The sequence below is a fragment of the Aquila chrysaetos genome, assembly GCF_900496995.4.
Source record: "Aquila chrysaetos chrysaetos chromosome W unlocalized genomic scaffold, bAquChr1.4 W_unloc_2, whole genome shotgun sequence".
Taxonomy (NCBI): domain Eukaryota; kingdom Metazoa; phylum Chordata; class Aves; order Accipitriformes; family Accipitridae; genus Aquila; species Aquila chrysaetos.
The window spans coordinates 3,102,448-3,119,663 of NW_024470322.1; the positions used below are offsets into that span (position 1 = coordinate 3,102,448).

General features: G+C 43.3%; 1 protein-coding gene across 4 annotated transcripts in view; it reads right to left on the minus strand.

Annotated features, from left to right (window-relative positions):
• Positions 1 to 17,216, minus strand: part of LOC121232945 (tyrosine-protein kinase Fer-like) — a 216,201-nt gene that overhangs the window by 166,766 nt on the left and 32,219 nt on the right. The window lies entirely within an intron of this gene.

The following is a 17,216-nucleotide window of genomic DNA, read 5'->3' on the forward strand; positions in this document are numbered from 1 at the left end:
GAGGGACCCCACGCCAGAGCAGGGAAAGAGTGTGAGGAGTCCTGCCCCTGAGGAGGAAGGAGCGGCAGAGACAACGTGTGATGAACTGACCGCAACCCCCATTCCCTGTTCCCCCTGCACTGCTTGGTGGGGGAGGAGATAGAGAATTCAGGAGTGATGTTAAGCCCGGGAAGAAGGGAGGGGTGGGGGGAAGGTGTTTTTGAAATTTGGGTTTTTTTCTGATTACCCTACTCTGGTTGATTGGCAATAAATTAAGTTAATTTCCTCGAGTCGATTCTGTTTTGCCCATGAGGGTAATTGGCGAGTGATCTCTCCCTGTCCTTACCTCGACCCATGAGCCTTTCAGTATGTCCTGGTTTCGGCTGGGATAGAGTTAGTTTCCTTTCTAGTAGCTGGTATAGTGTTATGTATTGGATTCAGTATGAGAAGAATGTTGATAACACACTGATGTTTTCAGTTGTTGCTAAGTAGTGTTTAGACTAAGTCAAGGATTTTTCAGTTTCTCATGCCCAGCCAGCAAGAAGGCTGGAGGGGCACAAGAAGTTGGGAGGGGACACAGCCAGGGCAGCTGACCCAAAGTGGCCAAAGGAATATTCCATACATTGTGATGCCAGGCCCAGTATTTAAACTGGGGGGAGTTGGCCGGGGGGTGCAGATCGCTGCTTGGGGACTTAATTTTCCCTAAGTCGTGTCTGTTTTGCCCATGATGGTAATTGGTGAGTGATCTCTCCCTGTCCTTATCTTGATCCATAAGCCTTTTGTTATATTTTCTCTCCCCTGTCCAGCTGAGGAGGGGGAGTGCTAGAGCAGCTTTGGTGGGTACCTGGCCTCCAGCCAGGGTCAACCTACCAGAGTGAGAAACAACAGAGGGAACACCAAGGTCAGAGGAGTATGGCAGTGGAGGGGGCCTTGCCAGCCTGACCCACCAAACCCAAACAAGGCAACAGGGCAGGCTGGTGGGGGCAGTCTCCAGCCCAGGGAATCAGGCACTTCCACAGGAATTCGCAGAGGCCAAGTCAGGACATCAGCCTGCAAGTAGGGGTCATGATCAGGCCTGGTGAAGGTACCCAGCATCAGACCCAGCCCTGGGGTGGCCAGGCAGGGACATGGCGATAGGGCTGGTATAGTGGTGAGTATCCCCGCCTGTCACGCGGGAGACCGGGGTTCGATTCCCCGACGGGGAGCCAAAAAGACTGTGATGGGTTGACCCTGGCTGGTTGCCAGGTGCCCACCAAAGCCGTTCTATCACTCCCCCTCCTCAGCTGGACAGGGGAGAGAAAATATAACAAAGAGCTTGTGGGTCGAGATAAGGACAGGAGAGATATCACTCATCACTTACCGTCACGGGCAAAACAGACTCAACTTGGGGAAATTAACTCACTTTAATACAAATCAACCAGAGTAGGGTAATGAGAAATAAGAATCTCAGAACACCTTCCCTCCACCCCTCCCTTCTTCCCGGGCACAACTTCACTCCCGGCTTCTCTACCAACCCCCCCCAGCGGCACAGGGGGACGGGGATGGGGTTTACGGTCAGTTCATCACACGTTGTTTTCTGCCGCTTCATCCTCCTCAGGGGGAGGACTCATCACACTCTTCCCCTGCTCCAACGTGGGGTCCCACCCACGGGAGACAGTCCTCCACGAACTTCTCCAACGTGGGCCCTTCCCACGGGCTGCAGTTCTTCACGAACTGCTCCAGCATGGGTCCTTTCCACGGTGTGCAGTCCTTCACGAACTGCTCCAGCATGGGTCCTTTCCACGGTGTGCAGTCCTTCAGGAGCACACTGCTCCAGCGTGGGTCCCCCACGGGGTCACAAGTCCTGCCAGAAAACCTGCTCCGTGGGCTCCTCTCTCCACAGATCCGCAGGTCCTGCCAGGAACCTGCTCCAGCGCAGGGTTCCCACGGGGTCACAGCCTCCTTCGGGAAACCCACCTGCTCCGGCGTGGGGTCCTCCACGGGCTGCAGGTGGATATCTGCTCCACCGTGGACCTCCCTGGGCTGCAGGGGGACAGCCTGCCTCACCATGGTCTTCACCACGGGCCGCAGGGGAATCTCTGCTCCGGCGCCTGGAGCATCTCCTCCCCCTCCTTCTTCACTGACCTTGGTGTCCGCAGAGTTGTTTCTCTTACATGTTCTCACTCCTCTCTCCGGCTGCCGAATCTGCCTGTCCCAACTTTTTTTCCTTCTTAAAAATGTTATCACAGAGGCGTTACCGCTATCGCTAATTGGCTCGGCCTTGGCCAGCGGCGGGTCCGTCTCAGAGCTGGTATTGGCTTTCTCTTGAACACAGGGGAAGCTTCTAGCAGCTTCTTACAGAAGCCACCCCTGTAACCCCCCCCCCGCTACCAAAACCTTGCCAACAAAACCAATACAAGAGGCCAGGCTGGGACATCAGCCTGTGGGTCAGGCCCAGCTCAGTGGGGCTCATGGCCACGCAGGGCAGGGCTGTGGCAGAGCTGGAGACTGACTGGCACTCCTATGGTATCACTGGGGCAGGGACTGACAGGCCTGTGCTGAGCTGAGCTGAAATAGGGCCCCTGAGCCTGTGGGCAAGGGTGGGGGAGGCTGATGAGAGCCAGTAAGGCCTATTAGTACCCTCTGGGCCTGCACAGGCTTCCCTTCTGCTTTTGCACACTTTCTAAAAGCTCCATTGTATTATGTGAGTTATTGTCTCAGTCAAGCCTTTCAAATGATAACACAGGAGGAGAAGAAAGTAGACAGGATTCATACAGGAGTATTGTTCTTACAACATTCTTAAAACACACAAAGAGACTGTAGCTTTTTCAGAGTTCAGAATAGTCTCTTTTTCTTATCTCTTGCTTGTTCTTTAGAACTACTTGTTTCCAGTAACCATTCCCTACAGTGTCTGAAACTTGCCCTGATTTGATGTTTGGCTGGTAGTTGAATCATACCTTTGTTTGACCTTGCAGTGTTCTTCATACTTCTCAAATTACACACACATTATTTTTCACATTAGATTAATATTTTTAAATCTTGTGATTTATATTAATATACTTTCAATTAAATCTTATAATTTCTATGCTATTATATACTATGGAACATGACAGCCAAAACTCTACTTTCAAACTTCTCAGCTTAATCTGTTCTGTTACAAACTGCATGAAAGAGGATCAGTCACTGTCATGAAGAAAACCTTTTCTCTCTCTTTTCCTTCATACCATGACATACAAGCACTAAACAAGTTATTCTCCTTTGGGCATTTTTAGAGGGTTCTTTTGGTCATCTCATCCATTTTTTGGTTTATCTTTATGTGGCTCAGATATACAATCAATATTTTTATTTAAAATTACTATCCAAAATTCTTAGCATCAATTAGGATATCTGTTTATTTCCCAAGAAGAGAAAAGGAGTTTGGTTTTGGATTATGGTAATTTTCTATATTAAAACTTCACTAGGGCATCACAGCATTTTATTTCAGAAAAATTTAAAATGGAAATGGAAAATAATATTAGGGGAGTATCAGGGCTTTTTTTTTTTTTTTTGAATGAAGCAATGTCCTAGTTTTGGCTGGGATAGAGTTAACTGTCTTCCTAGTAGCTGGTACAGTGCTATGTTTTGAGTTCAGTATGTGAAGAATGTTGATAACACTGATGTTTTCAGTTGTTGCTAAGTAGTGTTTAGACTAATGTCAAGGATTTTTCAGCTTCTCATGCCCAGCCAGCGAGAAAGCTGGAGGGGCACAAGAAGTTGGCACAGGACACAGCCAGGGCACCTGACCCAAAGTGGCCAACAGGGTATTCCATACCATGTGACGTCTCATTTAGTATAGGAACTGGGAAGTGGGGGCGGGGAATCGCCGCTCGGGGACTAGCCGGGCGGGTGGTGAGCAATTGCACTGCGCATCATTTTTACATTCCAATCCTTTCATTATTGCTGTTGTCATTTTATTAGTGTTATCATTATCATTATTAGTTTCTTCTTTTCTGTTCTATTAAACTGTTCTTATCTCAACCCGTGGGTTTTGCTTCTTTTTCCCGATTTTCTCCCCCATCCCACTGGGTGGGGGGGGAGTGAGTGAGCGGCTGCGTGGTGCTTAGTTGCTGGCTGGGGTTAAACCACGACAAGCAACAATACTCCTTTGAGAAAAGATGCCAGTTTTGAGAGTATAATGTTTCAGACAAAAAAAAACCCCTTCAGTTTACTTTAGAATCTTTTATTTTTCTAAACATCAGCACTGAAATGTAAAACTAAGTTGAAGCATACCGTAATGCATTAGACATTCACCAATGTTTAAGAAAGCAGTTTTTCAAATAATTCCCCATAACCACATCTATCTTTTCAGCTACATGTTTTTCAGCATTTCTAATAACCAAGGTAACTCCTGAATTTTTTGTTGTCTTCACATTTGTTTATCAATAACAAACCTCCCACATAGTCACTTCCTTATTTATTTCAATTCTGGAGACACACATTTTCACAGAGGATTATTTCTTTGTCTAGAAAAGAATGTTCCTTTATACTATTTGTTTGTATTATGCTACTGAAAAAATTTTTATACACATGAATGAGATGACTAAGGCTTTCAAATAGGTCTTATGATCCTTTAACAACAATTTTTTAAAGCAATAAAATATTTTTAGAGAATCCTAAAGCTGGGCTTAAAACTGCTTCTACAGATTGATAAAGAGAGAGAGTACTGGTGGGACCCCAGCATTTCCTTTCTCCTAAGTCAATTTTGGTAAGGACTAAAAACTTCTTAAATTAAAGCAAACAATTTAAGAACCTAGGTATGACAGGGAAAAAAAAGACTAACCTTAGAGTGATATACCAAGCCAAAGTAGCTAGGTATATTCAAGGTAACAGACTCCCAATACTGAAGAAAAGTTTACACAATTTACAGTGAATTCTTGAGAAAGCTTTGTTGCTTACCAATTTTGGGGGCAACCCTCTAATTTGTCCTTTTCTTCTATTAAGCCTTTCCTCATAGTTTGATTTCTCTAGTCTTCCATCATTGAATAGAAAAGACGAAGTCATAACACCTTGTAGAACTTACCTTATAATTGATTATTCTGTATTACCTATTTAGTTGATCTTAGGACCTCCCTGATCCCATCAACTGCTTAAATGAAGTATTTTATGTAATACTGTGTACATCTAAATACCATAGGTGATTATGAAAATGATTTCTTCATTTGATAGTTCTTATTCATCCTGGGAAAACTGCTAGTGCATTAACCAACTACATGGATTTTTAAGCATTTTTGTTTCCCATTCTGAACCCAGCCTCACTAGGCTTCTACAAGACCAGAAGTCAAGAGGCTTTAAAATAATTTATACTGATCTACAAAGTACTTTTTATGCAAACTACCTCAACTAAACTAAGATAGCTTTGATTATTAGTTCTGTCTCAGGAAGCAAACTCTAAAATTTACTGACCAGCCTGAAATACCATCACTCTCCAAATAGAGATGCAAGTGCAGTGCTCTTAATTAACATGGGTTTCATAAGACCTAAATCACAAAAATGGACAGAATAAAGAGAGTATGTTGGCTTTTAATCTCTAAGGTCTTTTTTCCCTTTGTCTTGCAAGAGACTTAAATGAATTTGCTTTTTCAAAAAAAGAAAATCACGCATTCCCTCCTCCACTCAATATATTTCTAAGAAGAGGATAAGTTGTTTTTCCCCAAACCTTATTTAACAAATTCATGACTGCAAGTGACAAATAGTTTTCTGATGGAGAAATACCTATTTGTATATACATACAAGTTTTCAGAATACTGAAGATCTAAACTTCTGAGCTAAGAGTTAGTCAAGTTATCTGTTTAATGAGTATCAGCAGTTAAGATAAATAATAAAGCATAAAGTAAGAAAAATAAAAATGCAATCTTATGCACTGCTATAACACGTTTGAGCTAATAAATAACACTAGTAAATTCTCTCAGAATGATGAGTGCTGGTCTGTGAGAACTGAGTAGTGCACATCCCGGGGCTGTATGTCTATGTTGAATGGAAACAATATGCCTAAGCTGGTCCCAAACTAACTCCACAAAAAGCCACCAGGATCTCTTGGCACCATGCTCCCCAGTGTTCCCTATGCTAGAAACTTTATTTCACGCACAAGAAACAACCCTAGCCCTTGCAAGTACTGGTACTCTCTCTGAGCTGGAATGCATGAAATACAGTATTTCTTTTATTCACCCTGCTAACATCTGTAAATAACACAGGCCAGTTCAACTAGCATTACTAGTTTCATCTTACAATGTGAGTTTCAGGCAAAACCAAACTCAAAACCCTAAGAATTTCCCTGATCTCAGTGACATCTAAAGGCAACATATGCCACCAGGAGATGTAATGGTATAATCACGATTATACAAACAGCTCAGAATGAATGCACCAGCAACCTAATAAAAGTATTATCTGACCACTCAGCTATTACAAAGAGTGGCAGGGCAATAACTTGGTTTAACCAAAGCTTTTTCAACAGCTTCCTTATTTATCATAGATATAGCTTATGTTCTGTACCACTTCATTATATACCAATGGAATCAGAAAACATTTTCCCAGCAAATACAATATTGTATAATATGCTAGGTGTACTGTTAATATTATTAGTGTCCTCTAAATCATAAAATCGCCAGGGAACAGAAGGCAACCTAAGGCTTGCAAATGTGATTTAATTTTTATTATGCTACTGCAATTCCACATATGTGTACAAAAAGATGAAATTATATGCTTATCTACTGGGTCTGGCTGGGATGGAGTTAACTTTGTTCATAGCAACACATATGGTGTTATTTGTTGCTAAAAGAGCATTGATAACACATCAATGCATTGGCTATTATTGAACAGTACCTGCACAGCATAAAGGCTTGCCCCTGCCCCTGGAAAAGCAAGTAGGCTAGGGGTAGGCAAGAGGTTAGGAGCAGACATAGCCAAGACAGCTGACCCAAACTGACCAAAGAGATATTCCATATTCGAGGACATCATGCTCAGCAATAAAAGCTCAAGGAGAAGAGGAAGGGGGGACAGTCGGGGTTATGCTGTTTGTCTTCCCAAGCAACCATTACTCATGCTGAGGCCCTGCTTTCCAAGAAGGGGCTGGATAGCTGCCTGTCCATGGGAAGCAGTGAATCACTTCCTCTTTTTACTTTCCTTATGCACAGAGCTTCTGCATTCCCTATTAAACTCTCATTATCTCAATTCACGAGTGTTCTCACCTTCCTTATATTTTTCTCCCCATCCCACGGGAGAGGGGAGTGGGCAAGAGGCAGGCTGGGTGTTTGGCTGCCACCTTGGGTCAACTGACAACAGGACTTCTTGGTGCCTCACATAGGGCACAAAAATGGATTGTAGTGGGTGAACCTCAGCCAGCAGCCAGATGCCCACCCAGCTGCTCAATCACTCCCCCTCCTAAACAGGACAGGGGAAGAAAATAGGATGAAAAAGGTCATGGGTCAAGAAAAAGACAGGGAGATTGCTTACCAGTTACTATCACAGGCACAAGACTCCACTTGGGGAAATTTATTACCAATTAAAATAGATTTGGGTAGTGAGACACAAACAAACAAACAAAAATTAAAGCTCCACCTTCCCCCACCCCCCTTTTCCCAGGCTTAACTTCACTCCCAACTCATCTATCCCACACCCCAATAGAACAGGGGGAGGATGGGGGGTTACAGTCATAGAATCAGGACAGCCCACTTTAGAAGGGACTGTCTTGTCCAACTTTTGATGGGAAAGGGAGCCTAGATGAGATTATCTAGCACCCTGTCCAGTCACGTCTTGAAAACCTCCAGTGATGAGGACTCTACCACATCCCTGGGGAGGTTGTTCCAGTGATTGATTCTTCTCACTGTAAAAAAATTCTTTCTTATGTTGAAATGAAGCCTCTCCCAGTACAACTGGTACCTGTTGCCCCTTGTCTTCTCCATGTGACTCTTTGTGAAGAGAGAGCTTCCGTCTTCTTTGTAGCCACCCTTTAAGTACCAGAATATTGTGATGAGGCGCCCCCCGAGCCTTTTCTTCTCCACGGAGAAAAGACCTAACTCCTTCAGTCTTTCCTCATAGGGCAGGTTCTCCAGCCCCTTGATCATCTTCATGGCCCTCCTTTGGACCCTCTCCAGTCTGTCCGTGTCTTTCTTGAATTGTGGGGACCAGAACTGGACACAGTACTCCAGGTGTGGCCTGACAAGCGCTGAGTAGAGTAGGATGATCACATCTCTATCTCTGATAGTAACGCCCCTGCGGATGCAGCCTGGGATCCGATTTGCCTTTGTTGCTGCAGTGGTGCACTGCTGACTCACGTTCGGCTTGTTGACCACCAGGACCCCCAGGTCCCTTTCAGCAAGGCTGCTCCCAAGCCACACAGATCAAAGCCTGTACTAGGCTCTTTGGTTATTCTGACCCAGGTGCAGGACTTTGCACTTGTCTTTGTTTAACTTCATACTGTTCTTGCTAGTCCACTCTTCCAGCCTGTCCAGGTCTCTCTGCAAGATGGCTCACCCTTCTGGAGTGTCCACCTCACCACCCAGTTTAGTGTCATCAGCAAACTTGGTGAGGGTGGGTGCTTTCAATCCCATCATCCAGGTCATTTATGAAGATGTTGAACAGCGTGGGGCCCAGTATCAACCCCTGGGGGACCCCACTTGTAACAGGCTGCCAGCCTGAGTAAAAATCATTGACCACCACCCTCTGAGTGTGGCCTGTTAACCAATTTCCTACCCATCTTGCAGACCACCCATCCAGTCTGTATCTTGCCAGTTTGTCCAGGAGACGGCTGTGGGAAACAGCATTGAACGCTTTGCTGAAGCCCACGTAAACAACATCCACTGCTCTCCCCATGTCAACAAAAGATGTTATTTTGTTCTAGAAGGTGATCAGGTTAGTCAGACATGATTTGCCCTTGATAAATCCATGCTGGCTTTTCCCAATCATCTGCTTCATTTGGCTTGTGATAGTTTCTAGGAGGACTCGTTCCATTACTTTCCCAGGGACTGAAGTAAGACTAATGGGCCTGTAGTTTCCTGGGTCCTCTTTTGGGCCTTTTTTGTAGATGGGTATGACATTTGCCCTCTTCCAGTCATTAGGGATATCCCCTGATCTCCACGACTTTTCAAAGATTATAGACAGTGGCCTCGCAACAATGTCAGCAATGTTAGAATAGAATAGAATAGACTATTTCAGTTGGAAGGGACGTACAACGATCATCTAGTCCAACTGCCTGACCAATGTCAGCCACTTCCTATAGATTTATGTGGGTTGAGACCTTGCAAGAGGCCGCAGACCAGCCCTTCCTCCACTACTGGTGGGTTGACACATTCATTGTCATAGCTACTTGATCCTGTGATCTGGGGTCCAACTACGTCAGTAAAGATAGAGGCAAAGAAGATACTGAGAACCTCTGCCTTGTCAGCATTAGTAGTGACTAGCTTCCCTGCCCTGTTTAGCAATGGGCCTCTGTCTTCCCTGGGCTTACTGCTCACGTACCTGAAGAACCCTTTCTTGTTGTACTTGACATCTCTGGCCAATTTCAGTTCTAGCTGAGCCTTAGCCTTCCTGACTGCATCTCTGCATGCCCTAGCAAGGTTCTTGTAGTCCTCGATGGCTATTTGGCTGCCTTTCCATAGCCAGTACACTTCTTTTTTGCTTTTAAGCACATCCAAAAGCTCTTTGTTAAGCCAGGGTGGCCTCTTGTTCTGCTTTCTTCCTTTCCCTTTGTAGGGGATGGACTGTTCTTGTGCTTTCAGGACACTGTTCTTGAATAACTCCCAGCCCTCACAAGCTCCTTTGCCCTCCATGGATGCTTCCCATGGAATCCCTCACAGTCGGACTCTGAGCATCTTGAAGTTGGCTCTTCTAAAATCCAGGATCTTTGTCCTACTACTGGCCTTCAGCATGCTTGGCAGGATCTTAAACTCCACAATGTTGTGGTCGCTGTATCCAAGGCTACCATTGGTAGTTATGTTGTCAAGTAAGTCTTCTCGGTTTGTGAGCAGTAAATCAAGCAATGCGCTGTTCCTAGTCAGCATGTCTAGCATCTGTAGCAGGAAGCAGTCCTCAATGCATTCCAGGAACCTGATGGACGACTTGTGCTGTTTTCCCAACAAATGTCTGGGTAATTCCAGTCACCCATGAGGACCAGGTTCTGTTGTCCTGAGACTCCCCTGAACAGCCAAAGTAAGGTTTCATCAGCCTTGTCATCCTCATTGGGTAACAGATACCTAACACAAAATCCCCCTTGGTGACGATCCCTCCAATCTTGATTCAAAGGCATTCGATAGAACATTCATGGACTCCATAGCTCACCTCCATACACTCAAATTTCTCTTTTACATGAAGTGCAACTCCAACTCCTCCTTCTTCCCTTCTGTCCTGGTTTCGGCTGGGATAGAGATAATTTTCTTTCTAGTAGCTGGTATAGCGTTATGTCTTGGATTCAGTATGAGAAGAATGTTGATAACACTGATGTTTTCAGTTGTTGCTAAGTAGTGTTTAGACTAATGTCAAGGATTTTTCAGCTTCTCATGCCCAGCCAGCAAGAAAGCTGGAGGGGCACAAGAAGTTGGCACAGGACACAGCCAGGGCACCTGACCCAAAGTGGCCAAAAAGGTATTCCATACCATGTGACGTCAATGCCTAGTATATAAACTGGGGGGAGTTGGCCTGGGGGATGTGGATTGCTGCTTGGGAACTAACTGGGCATCGATCTGCAAGTGGTGAGCAATTGCATTGTGCATCACTTGTTTTCTATATTCCAATTATTTTATTATAATAATAAAATGACAATAATAATAATTATTATTAATTTCTTCCTTTCTGTCCTATTAAACTGTCTTTATCTCAATCCACAAGTTTTACTTTTTTTCCCCAATTCTCTCCCCCATCCCACTGGGTGGGGAGGAAGTGAGTTAGCAGCTGCGTGGTGCTTAGTTGCCAGCTGGGGCTAAACCACGACACCTTCCTATCTTTCCAAAAGAGTCAGTACATAACAGTTCCTCTCTGCTGTGCTCCTTTCTCCTCACTCTTTTCCCCTGCTCCAGTGTGGGTTCGCCATGGGCTGCAATTACTTCAGGAAGTATCCCACTGCTCCAGAATGGGGTCCTCCTCAGGCTGCCTCCTGTGCCAGACACATCCAGTTCCAGACAGCTCCATAACAGACCTACCACATGCCAAAGTTGAGCCCATCAGCAAAGTTGGTGGCACCTCTGTGAAAACATATTTAAGAAAGGGCAAAAATGCTGGATAGGCAGAGGATTGGGGGGGGGGGGGGGGGGCAGGAGAAGAAGTGAGAAACAGCAGTGCTAACACCAAGGTCAGAGAAGGAGCAGGAGGAGATGATCCAGGCACCAGAGCAGAGATTCCCCTGTAGCCTGTGGAAGAACCCATGCCAGAACAGATATTCACACTGCAGGCCCTGGAAGACCCCACACCGGACTGACCCCATGCCAAATTTCATTATCATTACACTTGCAAAATAGAGAAATTTCTAAATCATTCCTTTGTGTGACTTGCATAACTCCTTAGGTTGACCAGCTTGTAAAGGTATTGTGCAAATTTACAAGTAATTGAGCATGCTCTAGCCCAGGGACAGAAGACAAAGTCAGATTTTCTATGTGGTAATTGCCCACCTCTGCTCTAGGCAGATGAGGCCAGATACCATAACAGTGACTCTGTTTACCAGAGGAAAGGTACTATTTTACAAAAGTGGAACTGGAATGCCTAGGAGAGAGACTAGAACTCACTGGTAAGGAAATAAAAGGAAAAATGATAGTCTCAAGTTGAACATTGGTTTGGAGAACTAAACTCTATCCCAATCCCCATGAATAGCTTTATATCTTAGGTAAGTTATTCAAACCAAGCTTTTATAAAACATTCGTTTCTTTTATAGGACATTCCTCATTTCTAAGGAGTAATTTGGTACTCCAGGTCCAATTTGCAGAAGTGCTGGATGCTCACAGATAGTATGAGGCCAATGGAAGTCATGCTTCAAATTTAAGATGACCTTTATAATCTGGGATGCCAGCCGCCCAAAATCCAAAGATATTATTTTGTGCTATATATTACAGAAGTCTAATGATATGTTACATAAATATAATCTTTATCATCCAAGCTTGTAAGGCACTGAAGGACACATTCACTGTCAACACACTATCCAGTATCATGGAAGGGAAAAATTAGATCAGATCAGAAAAAAACTATAAATCTACGAAATACTAAAGAATATTTAATATTCACCCAAGCATTGCTTTTCAAAGGTACAATTTAATTAATTTATCTTGAAAAAGTAGCAACAAACAGGATTAAAATACTTTACCAAATATAAAAAAAAATTCTAGGTATTTCAAACCCAGTTTTAGAATGAATACACCATTTGGAATATAAAAGCAAATAATACTAGGCAACTGAATGGCAGCTGATAATCAAATGCTCTCTTTCCTACCTTCTTTTGTTAACTCCCCATTCTGAGTTGGTCCAGAAGACTTTTTAAGAATACAAAGGGACACAGCATAGATACTTTCCCTCACCCACACCCCTTTAAAAAAAAAAAACCAAAATAAAAAACCTAAAAAACCCCCCACATCTGTGAATGAGACATGGTAGCAATCACCTTTTTTGTTTTCATTAATTTCGGCTGTAGTTTTTCATGAGAAATAGTAAAATTTTCTTTAACCATTCTAAAATAAAAATAGATCTATTCTATTGAACCTCACAATCCTAAAGGGCATGCTGCTGTTCTGCAGTTCTTTTTGAAAAGGGTTTTGTTGTTGTTTGGTTTGGTGGGGTTTTTTTTCTTTCATGTGGTATTTTATGAGAAAAGAAAAAGGAAAATCAACTCTGATCTCTCCAAAATTGTTATCTTATACAGCAGAACCTGAGATGTAGTAATAAATCTTCCCAGGATAAATGTTTTTATTGCTGCTTCCTTTAACATTTACCATAAACCTCAGATACTCCAATACTTTCACCTCTTCAGTAGCTTATGCAACCACCAAAAATCATCTTAAATCATGTTTATTATTAATTGCTATAATCCTTGTCTTCCTAATCATTAGCAGAAAGTCTTTCTGGGCCCAAACTCCTTCCACATTACTTTACAGTACTTCTCCCACTCTGATACAGAACTTGTGTAAAGAAGCTCAGGTGATAGTATACATCCATGACAAACACCCTTCCAAATCCTAAAGCATTTGTCAAATCCTCTGGGTTTTTTTTACTGCTGTCTGTTGGCTCTCAAGGAACTTCCTAGACAGCTTCAGTACATGCCTCAGATATTAATGTTTCATTTCTCTATTAGCTCTCTTTAACTACCCTGCTAGAAGATGAGCTCCATGGCGCATCCTTTATTTCTAGATCTCCTATTGTTCAGATAAGTGTGTGAGCTGGAGTACTTAACTTTCTCCTTATGCATGTGTCCAGGCTTCTCCTAGACACCAAGTTCCTTGGTAACAAAAGAAAGCACATGCCAAGATATTGTCCCTGCTATAGCCATGATATGACACTGGGCCTGGAAGATGTTCCCAAATACTACAATCTAGCCCTGACCTTATTAGCATTAAAAGCATTACTTCTTTAGATCATTCTTCATATACCTCTTTACCAATAAAGATTTATTCCATTTCAAGTTCTTTCTTATCTATAACGAAGAACTTTGACTGTTTACCCTAACCGCTGAGTCCTTTTTGTGCTCTTTTGAAACACATTTCTTGTAAAAGCTGATGTATGTCTTTTTTTTAAGAAAATTTTTTTCATCTTACTTTCAATACTTGGTTATGCCCTCCCAATCTTCTGGTAGACACAGTACCTGGGTTTTTTTTGTAAAAAAAACCCAAAAAACCAAAAAAAAACCCCCAAATCACTAGTTACTCAGACCTCCATAACTTGTTCACCTCACAAACCAGCTTGACAATTCCAGGGCTCAGAAACCCTATGAAAATACCATGGCTTAAAAAAATTACAGCAGCTCAGCTGACCTGCAACTGATTTACTGATTTATTATCTACACCACTACAACTACAAAAATATTTGTAATCAAGAACACAGCTGAGGCAGAGGCATAAGAGAAGCTGTAAGACATTTAATTTTGCAATTCTTGGCAAAAAAGCTGCAACATTTTTCTGAGGGTCAGTTTGTTAACTGAGATTTACACTAAGATGGTACAGAAAGCAAAATTAAGTAAGAAATATAATAATGGAAGACATATTAAATGGAAGAAGGAATAAGAAGTTTAAGGAAAAACCAAAATAGAATTAAGTGTCTTAAAAACAGCACTTTTTTGTTTTTGTCATGGTTTAACCCCAGCCGGCAACTAAGCACCACACAGACGCTCACTCACTCTCCCCCCCAGTGGGATGGGGGAAAATTGAAAGGGTAAAAGTGAGAAACTCGTGGATTGAGATAAAAACAGTTTAATAATTAAAAAGAAATAATAATAATTTTTTTAAATGTAAGGAAAAGAGAAAAAAAAATCAAAGATAAAAGGAAAATAAAACCCAAGAAAGACAAGTGATGCAAATGAAAACAATTGCTCACTACCAATCGACCGATGTCCAGCCAGTCACCGAGCAGCAGCCCCCCTGCCAACCTCCCCCCTAGTTTTATTGCTGAGCATGACATCATATGGTATGGAATGCAATATCCCTTTGGTCAGTTGGGGTCAGCTGTCCCAACTGTGTCCCCTCATAACTTTTTTTTCACCTCCAACCTACACAGTGGCGTGGCAGTGTGAGGAGCAGAAAAGGCCTTGACACTGTGTAAGCACTGCTCAGCAGTAAATAAAACATCAGTGTGTCATCAACACTGTTTCCAGCACAAATCCAAAACATAGCCCCAATACAATCTACTATGAAGAAATTTAACTCTATCCCAGCCAAAACCAGTACAGTTTTTTATTTTAAAAAAAATAATAATAATTCAGTTGTATTGGGTTTACATGGAAAGGTTTTGATAGCAGGGGGGCTGCAGGGGTGGCTTCTGTGAGAAGATACCAGGAGCTGCCCCCATGCTGGACAGACCCAGTTCCAGATGACTCCAAAACAGACCCACCGCTGGCCAAAGCTGTACCAATCAACAACACTGGTGGCACCTCTGTGATAACATATTTAAGAAAGGGTAAAAAAAACCCCCAACACTGCACAGCAGCTGTGAGAGAAATGAGTGAGAAAAAAAACCAACTCAGAAACACAGTCCTGCAGACACCAAAGTCAGTGAAGGAGAGGGAATGTGATGGATGCACTCAACTCCTTGACCAAACTAGTGGTAGTTTGGTTCAGCCTCCAAAGGAAGTAAAGGCCTAGGCTGTAACCGGGCCAAGAACTTCTCTAGTTCCAGTCTGTTCTTTGAAAACCCACACAGGAACAGGGTGACACGGTGAGCATTGATGCATATGAGCTTGGAAACTGGAACACCAATCGTGCGATTAACACATGAATACCAGGTGGTTCTTCCAAGACTAATTTGTCAAGGAACAAAGTAAGTTGTGGGTACAAGGAGTCACATGCTTACCTTTTCCATCGCATGTAATTTGACTATAAGCCAACCACTTTATTCCATAAATATGACAGCCTGAGTGAGCTATTTTTGAGCTCTCCCTGCTAAGCAGCTGGCTGCATGGCAGCGATCTCCCCTTGAGCTGGGACGCCTCTCAAGGTTACTCTTCGAGGTTGAGACCCTCCCTTACCAACTGCAGATCTTTGGTAAGTGACCAACATTGTGCATACCCTTGTATTATAGTGCACTAAGATTTTGTATTGGTAACTTTGAATTATTATTACATCCTCTGTGCAGTAAGTAATAGAGTGAATCTTGCCATCAGACTTTGTTAAGTCTCACTTTTACAAACATCTTACTTCAATAAAACCACTTTTGCGGATACCTTTGGTGGTGGTTCTTTAAGCAGTCTAAAATCTCCCCCGTGACAGGGAATAGGTGTATCAGGGGCAAGAGCAGAGATTCCCCTGCAGCCTGTGGTGAAGACCATGGTGAAGCAGGTTGTCCCCCTGCAGCCCATGGAGGATGACATTAGAGCAGATATCCACCCTGCAGCCTGTGGAAGACCCCATGCTGGAAGAGGTAGATATGCCCTGAAGGAAGCTGCAGCCATGGAGGGCCCACACCAGAGCAGGCTCCTGGCAAGAGCTGCAGCCTGTGGAGAGGAGCCCATTCTGGAGCAGGTTTTCTGGCAGGAACTGTGGCCTGTGGGGGACCCACACTGGAGCAGTCCATTCCGGAAGGACTGTACCCCATGGAAAGGGCCCATGCTGGAGAAATTCTTGAAGAAATGCAGCCTGTAGGAAGGACCCACATTGGAGCAGTTCATGAAGGACTGTATCCCATGGGAGGGGCTCCATGCTGGAGCAGGGGAAGAGCATGAGGAGGAAGGAGTGGCAAACTGTTAGGGACTGACCACAACCCCGATTCCCTATCTACCCTGCACTGCTCAGGGGAAGGCAGAAGAGTTAGGAACAAAGAAGTGAAGTTGAACCTGGCAAGAAGAGGGATGCAGGGGGGGAAGGCGTTTTTTGTCTTTGCTTCTCACTATCCTACTCTGTTATTAATTGGCAATAAATAAAATTACTCATCCCCAAGGTGAGTCTGTTTTGCCTGTGACTCTAATTGGTAAGGGATCTCCCTGTCATTTTCTCAACCCATGAGCTTTTTTCATCTTATTTTCTCCCCCTGTCCTATTGAGGAGGGGGAGTGAGAGCAGCTTAGTGGAAACCTGGCAACCATCTAAGGTTAACCCACCACATCAGTTAATCAGGAAAACATCAAAACATTGCAGTTACTGAATAGCCAAAACACTCTTTGATTTCAATGGGAAAGTTTGGTGCATAAGGAATGAAGAACAATGACCAGAACTAGAACAGAAAGAAGGAATAAAAAGAACATATTAGATCACAACATCCTGTTATAATTTTAATATTATGTACTATAAGTTCCCATGTTATGTAGTTGCTTGGGGATAAACTTCAAATTAAACTAGATGAAATTAACAACTGAGTATATATTCACATTTTTAAATTAACATGAACACCAGTTAAAAAAAATTAAGCTAAACAGCACTAAGTATAATTTCTCTTATCCGATGCCATTTTGTCTTTACATGCTGTAAAGGTATATGGAAGGAGAGTGTCTGCTCCTTTAAGGGTATCTGGTCAAAGGAGCCATAAACAAGAGCAGACAGAGAAAAAACTGAGGGACAAATGATAAGGGAGGTCATGATAAGAACAAACCTGGCCAGTCATACTAATTGG